This window comes from Ictidomys tridecemlineatus, chromosome 1, assembly GCF_052094955.1.
Source record: "Ictidomys tridecemlineatus isolate mIctTri1 chromosome 1, mIctTri1.hap1, whole genome shotgun sequence".
Taxonomy (NCBI): Eukaryota; Metazoa; Chordata; class Mammalia; order Rodentia; family Sciuridae; genus Ictidomys; species Ictidomys tridecemlineatus.
Genome location: NC_135477.1, coordinates 110,082,035 through 110,094,788, shown reverse-complemented (window position 1 = coordinate 110,094,788; position 12,754 = coordinate 110,082,035). Strand labels below are relative to the sequence as shown.

The 12,754-nt window shown below is 35.8% G+C and overlaps 1 long non-coding RNA gene across 1 annotated transcript; it reads right to left on the bottom strand.

Annotated features, from left to right (window-relative positions):
• Positions 1–216: 216 nt before the first annotated feature.
• Positions 217–12,315, bottom strand: LOC120885791 (uncharacterized). Its single transcript, XR_005728510.2, has 3 exons — positions 4,917–12,315; positions 2,242–2,432; positions 217–728 (listed from the first exon to the last, which is right to left on the bottom strand). It is a non-coding gene; the product is annotated as an uncharacterized LOC120885791 (long non-coding RNA).
• Positions 12,316–12,754: the final 439 nt, after the last annotated feature.

Genomic DNA, 12,754 nt, shown 5'->3' with positions numbered 1-12,754 from the left:
TTAGGTCTCCATGCTTAGTATCTAAATGAATGGACAGCAGATATCACCAGACTATTTAGGGAAACCTGCAAGATGAAAGATTTTTTTTTTAAACAAAAAAGAAAGAAAAAACAGAAAAACTGGAAATAATGAAGGGAACAACAAATAAATTGAAAAATATATCAATTATATTTTCAGAGAAATAAAAGAAAATTAGAATTTATAAAACATAAGCAGATAACAAGAAAGAACCCATAAAGTAAAATGGATTGAATTTTTAAGTTCAGTAGAAGAAGTGAAAGATAAAGTTGGAATTTCTTCCACAAACTAGGATAACCAGACAAAAGAAACCTATGATAGGGGAAAAGAGAAGAAAATTCCAGGTTGTATAACATCTAATTTATAAGAATTACAAAAACAAAAATTATCAAGGATTCAATTTCAATTTGACCACAGGTAATGAATGATGTAATTCTCCAAAAGACCCCCAGAGTGCCCAACACACACACACACACACAAACACACACACACACACACACACACACACACACACACCAATATACATCATGGTAAAATTTTCAAATACAAGAGATAAGCAGAGGACTCAAAGTTTCAGAGAGAATAATGAGGTTGCATACAAAGGAACAGGTATTAAAACAGTTGTCAGTCAGCAGACTTTCCAGGGCAAGTCTCTTCTGTGGGAATTCAGCAATCCAGGATTATTTCTGATCTTCTCAATATAAGGTTTCCTACACAAGAAAAGAAATTGGTTTGGCTTATGACAGACAGCCCAGTGGCCAAAACTAATCAATGACCCTATACAACTGCAAGGAGGCCATGAAATGTCACTCTCCATTTGTTCAGGGTGAAAAGAAAACCAATTATGAAGGGGAACTAGAAGTGTCTTCTACATTTTTCTTTGGAAACACTGTTGGAAGTACTCAACCAGAAAAATAAGGGATTCGACCAAAACAAATAAACATGAGATTCAGAAAATAAGGATTCCACATCATTAAACTGGAAAGCAATCAGTCCAGATTAAAGTAGGAGGATCCAAGAGTCCAGAAAAAAAAAATTTAAAAAAAAAAGAGTTTATAGACTATTTAATATGTGCAAGGATTTAGAGAAAAAGATCATTGCCAGGCATAATGGACAATATTAGAACAGGTACTTAGAAAACAATGCAAATAAAAACACAGTAGTTGGAAAAATGAAACTAATGTAGGAGGGGCTGGGGTTGTGGCTCAGTGGTAAAGTAATTGTTTGGCACATGTGAGGCACTTGGTTTGATCCTCAGCACCATATTAAAATAAGTAAATAAAATAAAGGTATGTGTCCATCTATCACTAAACATATTTTTTTAAAAAGAAAATTGCATAGAAAACTTTAATTATATTGAACACCTAGCTTAGCAATAACATAATTCACTGAGTCATAACAATGCAAACTACCTCTTACTTTAAACAAAAGTTGTTATATAACTATATTGGAATAGAAATGAGAAGAAAGGAGCTGTGAGAATGTGCATTGTTTTCAAATCCATAGGTTCCACATTCACAGACTAAACCAACTGTGCATGGAAAATATTTGGTAAATCTGTTGTGTTGGTACTGAACATGTACAGACTTTTTTCTTTTCATTATTCCTTAATAAAATATTACTATGTACATATCTTTGTATTGTATTAGGTATTGTTGAGTAATCTAGAGATGATTTAAAGCATACAGGAGGGTGAGCATAAGTTATATCCAAGTACTATGCCATTTTACAGAAGGGACTTGAACATCCATGGATTTTAGCATCCTACAGGATTCCTGGAACCACTCTCCAACAGATACCAAGGAAAGACTACACTCACTGGTCAGTACCAAGAATTCAGTTATGTAATGTCTTAAATTGATAATTCAAGATATAAAACAGTCTTTATCACATACATTCCCTCAATTACCACTACTCTCTCCTTTCCAAAGTTTCTGTCTGCACCTCAGATTGAAAGGCCACCACACTCTTTCCATTTTTGCCAAGCTTCCCAATTGGCTGGACCTAAGATAAAATTCAGAGCCTGTATGATCCACACATTCTACCTCTGAATCTATCTGCCAGATCACCCCTTTATTCCTGGACCTTAATATAGTGCAATACCACAGAGTGTGCTGGTCCCTCCTGTGGGACCACCAGGGGGCTGGATGACTTGATTCTGAAGTATAGGAGAGTTGGTGTGAACCCTGACCTAGAGCAAATGGAGACAAAAGGAACCCAAACCTGTTAGTTCTTAGGTTCCCCCATACATGCAGTGCTGAGCATGGGGTGATGCATCACAGCCCACTGCAGAAGTCCACATGCTAAAGTGGTTGCTCAGCATCTGCCATGGTAAGACATTGCATGGCGTTGCTTCTTGGTATGGGTTGTCTCTCTTCTCTTTTTCCACACCTTCACCTTCCTGGGCTTTTACCCTTCAAATAAAGTACCAAAACATTAATGCTTAGTGGATCTGTTTTTAAGGATCTAAGCTAAAACAGCATATTATTTTAAAATACAGAAAGTTGCACACTTGAAGGAGTGGTTCCCTCTGGAGAATGAGACTAGGGTATATGATGATGAGAAAGAAGATTATTAGTTTCCAAAATAAGCCTTCTAATTTTTATAATTGTCATGGATTACTTTTAAAAAATTAAAATTAATTTAAAAAGTTAATATATGGTAACTTCTATCATATATATTTAGATATCATATATACCTTTCATGTTTTCTCCACACAACAGAGAAACTAGCTAATAATTATTTTACTAATATTATAAGAATGTTGTGACATAAACCTCAGCATTCATACACATTTTATAGAATTTTTTTCTTTAAAAAATCCCTTTTATGAAAAGTGAAGGAAGATGTCAACCGTAAGATCAATATCTCCTTGTATCCTGCATAAAGTGCTATATTCCTGAAATGGCAGCAAGTGCTTTATAGCAGAATAGCAATAAGTTGATCTATAGACTCATCTTAATGAATTATAGAAGAAAGAGAACCAGCTAAAAAAAGAAACCATTTTATTTTTACATTGAGTGTCTTTTGAAAAATGGAACTGAGGGTGGAATTAATGATTTAATTAAACCACTTAATGTTTTATTAAAGTCAATATGGCCCAGAGTTCCTGTACAACAATCAACTTATCAATAAAACCTCATACTTGTTTTTGCCAAAGAATTCATATTTATTATTAGAAGTGCCTATAATATCGAGCCTCTGTTTTCAGGAAATCATATATACTTTTGTATTCTAAAACCTTTCTGTTAGAGGAACACAACCTTCTGCTGGAAAGAAAAATTCAGGTCAGATTCTGAAACAATGATTTATTCACATTGGTCACTACTCTCCATGAGGTGCTCTGTTCCTGCTCTGTTCAGCAGAATATCTGCTCTGCTTTTACAGCAAAGAAGGAACTCAAAGTCACCAGGCAGCAGGCACTTGAAGTTGATGCCTTCTACAGGAGGCATTGTAACACCCAAAATATTTTCCTCACTAAAACATGTTAGTTTCTTCCCTTTCTTTAGAGTATATTTTTTTCCTCACTCCTAATGTCCACAATTCTGCATCCAACATAAATTTATTATTCACTGTAAGTAAATGGGCAGTTAAGGAAAAAGGAAAGTAGATAAAGAGAGGCCTCAAAGATAATTTACAAACACTAACCTATTTTCATGTGAAACACTGGGATTAGATGGGAATAGCCCTGGTGTTATGGATTGAATATGTACTTGTTCCTTTCCACTTATATGCAAGAAAGTTCAAAGGTGAAATGATTGGGTTGAGAGCCTTAACCTAATCAATGGATTAACCCACTGCTATTGATTAATTGGGTGGTAAGTAGAAAGGTAGGGTGTGGCTGGACAATGAAGCAGGTCACTAGAGGCTTGCCCTTGGGGTGTATATTTTGTCCCTGGTGAGCAGAGCGTGCTTGCTCTTGTGCGCTCGCTCGCTCTCTCATTCTCTCTCTCTCTCTCTCTCTCTCTCTCTCTCTCTCTCTCTCTCTCTCCTTTCTGATTGTCATGTCCTGAACTGCTTTTTTCTTCTCCACCCTTCTGCCATGATGTTATGACTCATTTTGGTCCCAGAGCAATGGAATCGGCCATCCATGAACTGAGACCGTGGAAGCCATGATCCCCAGATAACTTTCTCCTCCTCTATGTTGTTCTTGTTAGGTCTTTTGGTCACAGGAATGCAAAGCTGACTAAAATACCTGGTAAAGACAAGAAAAGCATAGAAATGTAAAATTAAAGAATACAAAAAGATCCAATATATACTTGTTCCTTTCCACTTATATGGCTTATGTGGCCTTACTTACATGGTGTCATTTGTAAGATTTAGAACAGTGTGAGACAATAAACCCACAATCAGTTACAGGGGCTGGGTCTCATGTCCTCGCCAGACCTATTAATATTTTTGCTTTGGTCTATGTATTGCTGGAGGGGAACTTTCCAGACAAAAGCTGCCTTTTAACCAGAAAGGATCTGTCCTGTACTGCTGATGTCTATGTTCATAGATCAAAGCCTCTGTTGGCAGGTCATGTTCCCACACTCTCTTAGAGCTAGTGTCGTCTTTGGCCATTGATTTAACAGAAAACACAGACACACATAAGAATGTTTTAGTCAAATTTATAATACATGCTTCAGGTCAACCCAATGTTATAGATCCATTTTCTCCACAATGTAGCCTAATAGATTTTTATGATTTTTTTTGGTTAAAATTAGAAATTTTGAAAGTCATAAGTTTCAACTTGTTTTATAAGACACTGACAAACGGGCTTGGCTCACTTTATAATGTAATTGACTTTCTTTGAAAGAGTACATACGAATGTTTTTAATCATCCCACATTACTTTCTTTGCTTATATTCTCTCCATTCAGTCTTCTATACCATTTGTCCTGTTTTATTTTCTCTCACCTTAATTCTCTGTTCCAAGTGTTTCCATATCCTTATTCTTTCTCTGATCACTGAAATATGGATTAGATTTGTTTTCTCATTCTTTTCTTTGCCTGTTTTCTTCTAAGGGATACCTGGTAGAGAAACTGATCAGTAGTTGTCATAATAATATTTTAGTACAGTGAACATTGAGATATGTACATTCTTGCACATATGCATACATGTAGTTCATCTAGTGATCTTTTCCCCTGGAATATGTAATTTTAAATAAAACTTCACAAGCAATTTTTAGTTGCACTTTTTAAGGAAGGAAGGGAGGGAGGGAGAGTGAAGTGGAAGGGAAAAGGAAAGACCAGAGTTTTCTTTTATGCACCAACCTCATTTCTCAATTCTCTTTATTCTCAACCCACACAGGCAACTCCCCCATACCAGGCAAACAGTATCATAATATACATAATTTTTTTCCAAAATTTTCATACTTATATATGTATCCAAAAATAACACACTGTACATGTCCTTCTGCTACTTGTTTTCTTATTCAATATTAAGTTTCGAAATTATGTTCCTGATGACTTATATAGATCTGAGGCACTGTAAATCATACTTTTGTCAAAAATATCTCATTACTTGTTAAAGAAGTAAAACTCTTTGATAAGTATGTAGGGAAAAGTTCACTACCCTAATACACAATAAACGCCTTCATAAATATTTTCACCATCACTGAAAAATGGAATTTACCTTAACAAATTAATAGACAACTTTACAGTAAATTCTAGATTTAAAATCATAATGAAAAGCTTTCTTTCTCTTAGACTTAAATAATTTTATACTTGCAAAAGCATTTCTCCAGCTGGCTAAATTAAGGCACTATGAAAGTTCAATCCAAGAATACTCCTTGGCTTTGAATCCATTGCTTTTCCTTGGGATGGGAATCAGATACATTTTTTTCCTAAAAGCTCTTGCCAATGTGTATTTTATTCTAAAATAATTAAATAAATGTCAATAGGCGGGTCAGCTCCCTTAATAAGATTTCCTTCACTCAGGTGTCCTATTCTGAGTGAAGTTTAATATATGGAGATATACTTACTCTTCTTGACACATTTCCAGAAAATATGCAAGTAAGGCTTATATTCTTCTAAAGCCTTTTACTCAACTGATGTTTAATAGGTAACAGAAAAGGGGAGATGTTTTGATGAAGTTCTTACTTTTCATCCTTCACCCCTATCTATCACTGATTGTTCCAGGAATTGTTTTCAGAGAGTATACACTTGGATTTCTATTTGTTTTGGTTTTAAAAATGCTCTTCATGGATCCCACCGTTCCACCTGGGGATGTTAATGAAAGTTTCCAGGAAAGGCTCACATGTCAGAGCAAGGACAACAAAAGTGTATTAGAAGGTTGGGGGGGTGGTCTCCACATACCATCTGGGCCTCAGGTTCAGCTCCCTGCATTCACCCAGCTTTTGCTAACCAATACTTCTTTATGCTGTTGTTTCTAGGACTTCTCACCTGTCACACCCAGTTGGTTTCTTCTCTTTCCTCCCACTTGCCCAAACCATTATGCTCTCAGCCACAAAACAAGCTATTTTGTCCGTAAATGCAAATAAGTTTGCTGTAATGGTATCACTTTAGGTACTGTAAAATCTGTCCTGTACAACCCAATGAAAAGTTATGCTGACTTTAGCAATCAAAAGGATCAAAATTAACATTTTCAGATGAGGAAGGGGAAAAAAGCAGCACAGTGAATAGAAGAACAAACTCACCAACTATTGAAAAGTGTACCATTTCTATATAGTTAGACAGTCTAGTTGGTCTGCTTTCCCCCAAAGTTTTCCTGCTCTTTTGCCATCTGATCCTCACTTCAAAATAGTTCTCTCTATCCTTCTACAACATGAACTTGAATGACCTAAAGGTCAATGCCTTCAGGTGTTATAAGAAGAATTGAGGATCAAGCAAGCAGCTAAAAACCAGCTCACTCCAGATACTCTGGGGGAATTTAGCAATGGAAACAAAGAAATATGACCTTTTTGTTTTGGGACATCACTTGTTCTGTGTTTTTTCTCCAGTTCAGCCAGGAATTTGTTGGTGAAAACAGGTGACAACTGAGATAATAACCAGACAGATTCACCTTAAGCCCTCAGATGACTCATCTCATATAGCATTTCTTAATTATTTGCATATATGCTATTCTCCTGCAAAAATTGTTGTTTAATCTTACTTTCCTTTAATTTTCTTCCAGAGAAAATTCCCAAGCCACTAAGTGGCTCATACTGAGAGAATACAAACTTATTTTAATATCAGCCTAAGTAAAACACGCTATAGAATATGTGTGTAGGCTAGAATTGTAGGTTGTATTCTCTAGTTAAACTTACATAATTTAGATTCTTGAATCTTATTTTCAATCATCTGTACTCTATTACTCTCTGTGTGGGTAGCTAATCAGATCTTATAGCTCATGCTCAGTTTTTGGAATGAATGTTTTTAGTGTCAAGAATGAAAACAGATGTCTTTTTTAAAATATATTTTTAATCGTAAAGGGACACAATATCTTTATTTTATTTATTTATTTTTATGTGGTGCTGAGGATCAAACCCAGTGCTCACACATGTGAGGCAAGTGCTCCACCACTGAGCCACAACCCCAGCCCTGAAAACAGATGTCTTTATGTAGGGTCTTGCTCCATGTAATCCTGCCTCTGTGCCTAAAAGAGTAAATTGAGGTAAATTTTTGATGTTTGAATAATACAGCCTTACATCTGGCAAGAACACCTTTTAAACACAAAACCTCACCCATCCCCCACATACCCTCCAGCAAATTTGGCAGCTATTCCTCAGTACTTTCTCTGGAGAGCTCATGTACTTCTAACTTTTACTGTCATTGCCCTCATCCAGACACTCATGGTTTCAGTTTCAGTTAGATTAGGAGGACTCCTGCATCTTAGCCCAATCTCTCTGACTGCTGAGAAATCTGCCATATAAAATGTTAACTTTTTCTTCTTTTAAGGAATGAACTCCATGCAATGAACTTTCCTCTTAGAACTGCTTTCATAGTGTCCCAGAGATTTCGATACGTTGTATTTGTGTTCTCATTCACCTCTAAATTTTTTTTAATCTCCTCCTTGTTGTCTTCTGCAATCCATTGTTCATTCAGTAGCATATTATTTAGTCTCCAGGTGTTGGAGTAGCTTTTATTTATTATTTTATCATTGACTTTTAATTTCATACCATTATGATTTGATAGAATGCAGGGTAGTATCTCTAGTTTTTTATATTTGCTAAGAGTTGCTTTGTGGCATAATATATGGTCTATTTTAGAGAAGGATCTATGTGCTGCTGAGAAGAAAGTGTATTCTCTCATTGAAGGATGAAATATTCTATATGTGCCATATGTACACAATGGCATATTACTCAGCATTGAAAGAGAATGAAATCATGGTGTTTGCAGGTAAATGGATGGGTTAGAGAAGATAATGCTAAGTGAAGTTAGCCAATCCCAAAACACAAATGGCGAATGTTTTCTCTGATATAAGGAGATTGGTTCATAGTGGGATAGGGAGCAGAAGCATGGAAGGAAAAGTTAAACCCTAGATACAGCAGAAGGGGGTGGGAAAGGAAGGGAGGAGGTATGGGGTTAGAAATTATGAGGAATGTGATAGACATTATTATCCAAAGTACATGTATGAAAACATGAATTGTTATGAATATATTTTTATACAGAGATATGAAAAATTGTGCTCTACATGTGTAATAACAATTGTAATGATTATGCTATCATATATAAGTTTTAAAATGCCACTTGAAGGACTGAGGGTGTAGGTTAGTGGAAGAGTGCTTGCCTAGCATGCACAACACCCTGAATGCAATCTTCAATACCACAAGAAAAAAAAAAAAGTTAAAAATTAAACATAGGCATATTAATTAATTAATTAATTTTTAAAAGTCACTTCATCTTGTCAGAGACTTTTCCTGAGGCTTCTGCTCCCCAGCAGTGGTAGGCAGCATAATAATTCCCAAAGATGTCCATGCGAGATATCCGTGACATGTTCTACCATGTGACAAAAGAGACTTTATATACATAAATAAGGCTACAGATATTAAAATAGAGAGCTCATCCTAAAATATTTTGGTAGGCCCAATCTAGTCACATGAGCCCATAAAAACCAAGAATGTTCCCTACCTGAAAGCAGAAGAAATATAGGAGAAGGGAGAGCACTTGACTCACCATTTCTGGTTTGGAAATGGAAGGCAAGGTGACAAAAAGAAATATTGGTGGGCCTGAGGGGACTGATCAATACACAGTGGACAGCTAGCAAGGAAACAGGTCTCAGACCTATGATCACAGGAACCAAATTCTTCCAACAACCCAAATGAGTTTAGGAGCACATTTATCCCCAAACTGTCCAACTAGGAGACCAACCAAGCCTAACATCACAGAGACCACCTGATTCCAGGCTTTATGAGACCCAAAGCAGAGGTGCCGGACTGAGCCACAGAATTATAAAATAACAATAGGGAAGAGGGGTGGGAGGGAAAGGGAGGGAGAAAGGGAATTGCATGGATGGTGGAAGGAGACCCTCATTGTTATACAAAGTACACACGTATGAAGATGTGAGAAAAAAAAGAAAAGAAAGAAGAGTGCTACCTTAGATTAGGTAGAGAGAAGTGATGGGAGGGGAGGGGAGAAGTTTGGGAGATAGGAAGGATAGTAGAATGAAACAGACATTATTATTAGTGTGTATGTGTGTATATATGTGAATGCATGACCAATTTGATTCTGCAACCTGTATACTCAGAAAAATGAGATACTGTATCCCATGTGATTCAAATGTATGATATGTCAAGGTCATTGTACTGTCATATGTAACTAATTATAACAAATTAAAAAATCTAAAAAATTTAAAAAACACAATTTTATGTGCTGTTTTAATCTATGAAAGGGTGGGGTAATTTATTAAGACAGCAATAGAAAACTACTGTATCAGCTAATCAATCCAAACTCTCCTATTCTCCAAGGACAATCAGAGTCTAGACCAACAACACGAATCCCACTAATTTCCCTTTTCTTACAAACATAGGCTTTTGATTTCTGTCAAGATAGGTTCAGCTTTGTACACAGATCGGACATTCTTTGGAGAAAAGAATGAATAGAGAAAAAAAAAAGTTAGTAGTATAGATACAGAGGTACTTTCCAAGTCCTTCTCTTCAAGAAAGAACTTGCTGTCCAGATGCAGGGAGTATGGTCAGCAAAGAGCTCCAGCTGTCCACTCTCTCAAGATCCATGTGAGCTGCAGAGCTCCACTTGAGCCACCTTTCTCAAGGTCAAGCCCCTCCCACAGAAGTTGGCTTCTGGCCACTGAAAGGGAAAGAGAATAGAGACCCAGCATTTTTGGCCCAAGGCCACACACTGACAGGCACTATTTGCTTCAGGGCTCCTCAAAGAGTTGGCTGAGGTTTTGTCAGGCCTATATTACAAGTTTGACTTCTTCCTCTGCCCAGTTCTACTTCCTTCTTTCTTTCGTAGGTTAATTCCTAATGCGACTTGGACTTCAAACTCCATCACAGCATCTGCTTCTGAAAAACTCACCCTGTGGCAGAGTAATAAATATGAATAAGAAAACATGGCAGGTAGAAGAGACAGTGTCTGGGGTGGAACACAGAAAAATGAACATGAAATTCTCATGCTACAGAGATGCAAAAAAAGCCACATTAAGTTATTTTAAAAAATAACTTTAAAATTATGGCTAAGCTTGTATTAAATTAAAGAAATAACCACCAAAAGCAAGAAAAATTATAAAATTTGAAAACCAAAATACTAAGCTGACATGGGATGAGAGGGATAAGGAAAGTAACTGGACCTGGACATAGGACTTAATGGCTAGGAGCTTTAATGCACACACAGAGATAGGAGAAAAGAAACAGACAGAGCTTGGTCCTGGGACTTTACATAAACCTAGGACTCTAAAGCAGCTGCATCCTCAGTAGAAGAAAGATTGGAAAAGCTCAAGCCATTTTCCAATGAAAACTACAACAAAACTTTGGTTCTATCATAAATAGGAAAATAAATATCCCATATACCCCAGATTGTCCCACACAGGAGTTTCAAGTTCTACTTTTATAGTATAAGAATTACCAAGTAGATCATTAAGGTATGTCCTGACCTGAGCCCAGACTATTGCCGGAAAATCAGTCTATGGTGGACTGCTTCAGAAAAACACACCAGCAGAAGAGCTCACAAAGTGACACATGACACACATTAAGGAACTATCCAGAATAGTAAGGGGCAGACAGAATGAACTATAAGAACAATTAATATGATTTAAGAGAAATGAGTACAGAAACTATAAAAATGCTCAGATGATGAAAAAAGAATATTATACGGATTTGAAAAATAAATGTAACTCCTGAATATGAACACTTAAATTAAAAAGTAAAAATTCAAAGGTCAAGTTAAACAGCAGGTCAAACAGAACTATAGAGAGAACTAGCAAAATAGAAAACAGATCTGAGAACACTTGTCCAAGGCCATTGAGGCCATCGGGTGTGCTACTGGGATTTTCCTACAAGAGAATCTGTTGAGGAAAGAATAATTAACTGATAGCTTGGACCTATCACTTCATTTACTCTGATGTCAGACTATTCCTGCCAACATAAAACTCTTCTATTAGGTAACTTTTGGTTAGGAACTCCCCATCATCCTGACCAAAATCTTCTCAGAGCTATGCTGCTGTTTTGAGTTCTTCCTACCCAACCATCTCTTCTTTCGCCAGTATCCATCCAGCACGATGGCCTGAGACTCTTCCTATCAGCTCCTCTTTCCTCCCTCTTTACCTTGCACTTTTTTCAATAAATGTCTTGCATATCAAACAAATTATGACTTAACTTCTGCTTCTAGGAGGGGCCAATTTACACAAAAATAAAACTGACAAAACCAAGCACCATTAGCACTGAATGGTCATCAACATAGTGCATTTAATAGCTCTTTTATTGTCTGAGGGCAATGAATTTCTCAGAGAGTTCAGTGAGATTTATATTTTCTTAAGAACACATGCTAAAATTTTAAGGGAAAGAAACACCTTAAATATTATGGAATACCTTATTGGAAACTGAGCCAAATGGAATGAAGAAAACTTCACTAATTTAGTAGAAATATGAAATAAGAAAAGGTCAAAAAAGAAAAGGTGAGATCAATAAAAAGCACAATTTATGATGACAGAAAAGTCTGAATATGGCAGGAATCAAAACAAAATTATCAGGTTGGGAATGTGACTCAGTAGCAGAGCACTTGCCTAATATGCACGAGGGTTCAGTCTCTACCACGGCAAAAATCAATCAATCAATAATCATTGAAACTGAGACTCTTAGATAACTTGTTAAAAATCAACCTATATGTGGTAACAAGAAAAATGCTTAATTTTCCCCCAAAGTAGAAAATTATATAGAAATCTATTCTAAGAAAAGATTTCCTAAAAGCAAGGTTAAATCTTTAGTATCATGGGGGAAAAAGAGCTTTAAACAAAGTTTTTTAAAGTATTATTGGAAAAAAGAAGAAGCATTTCATTATGATAAAAGGAATTCATTGTGAATTTAATGATAGCAAGCCTGTAAGCACCTAATAACATAGCTTGAAGCATATATAAAAAATGAGGAAAAATTTCCAAGAGAAATAAAAAATACATTATAATAATGAGAAAATTTTATGTGACTCTCCTAGGAATAGAGAAATCAAATAAATAAAAAATGGTGAGGATGTAGAAAATTGGAACAACACAGTAAGAGTAATGTAATATATAATATGTATTTTATATTCAAACACATTTATTTTTATGTATTTTATTTTATATTTTTTAAATATATAAAATAT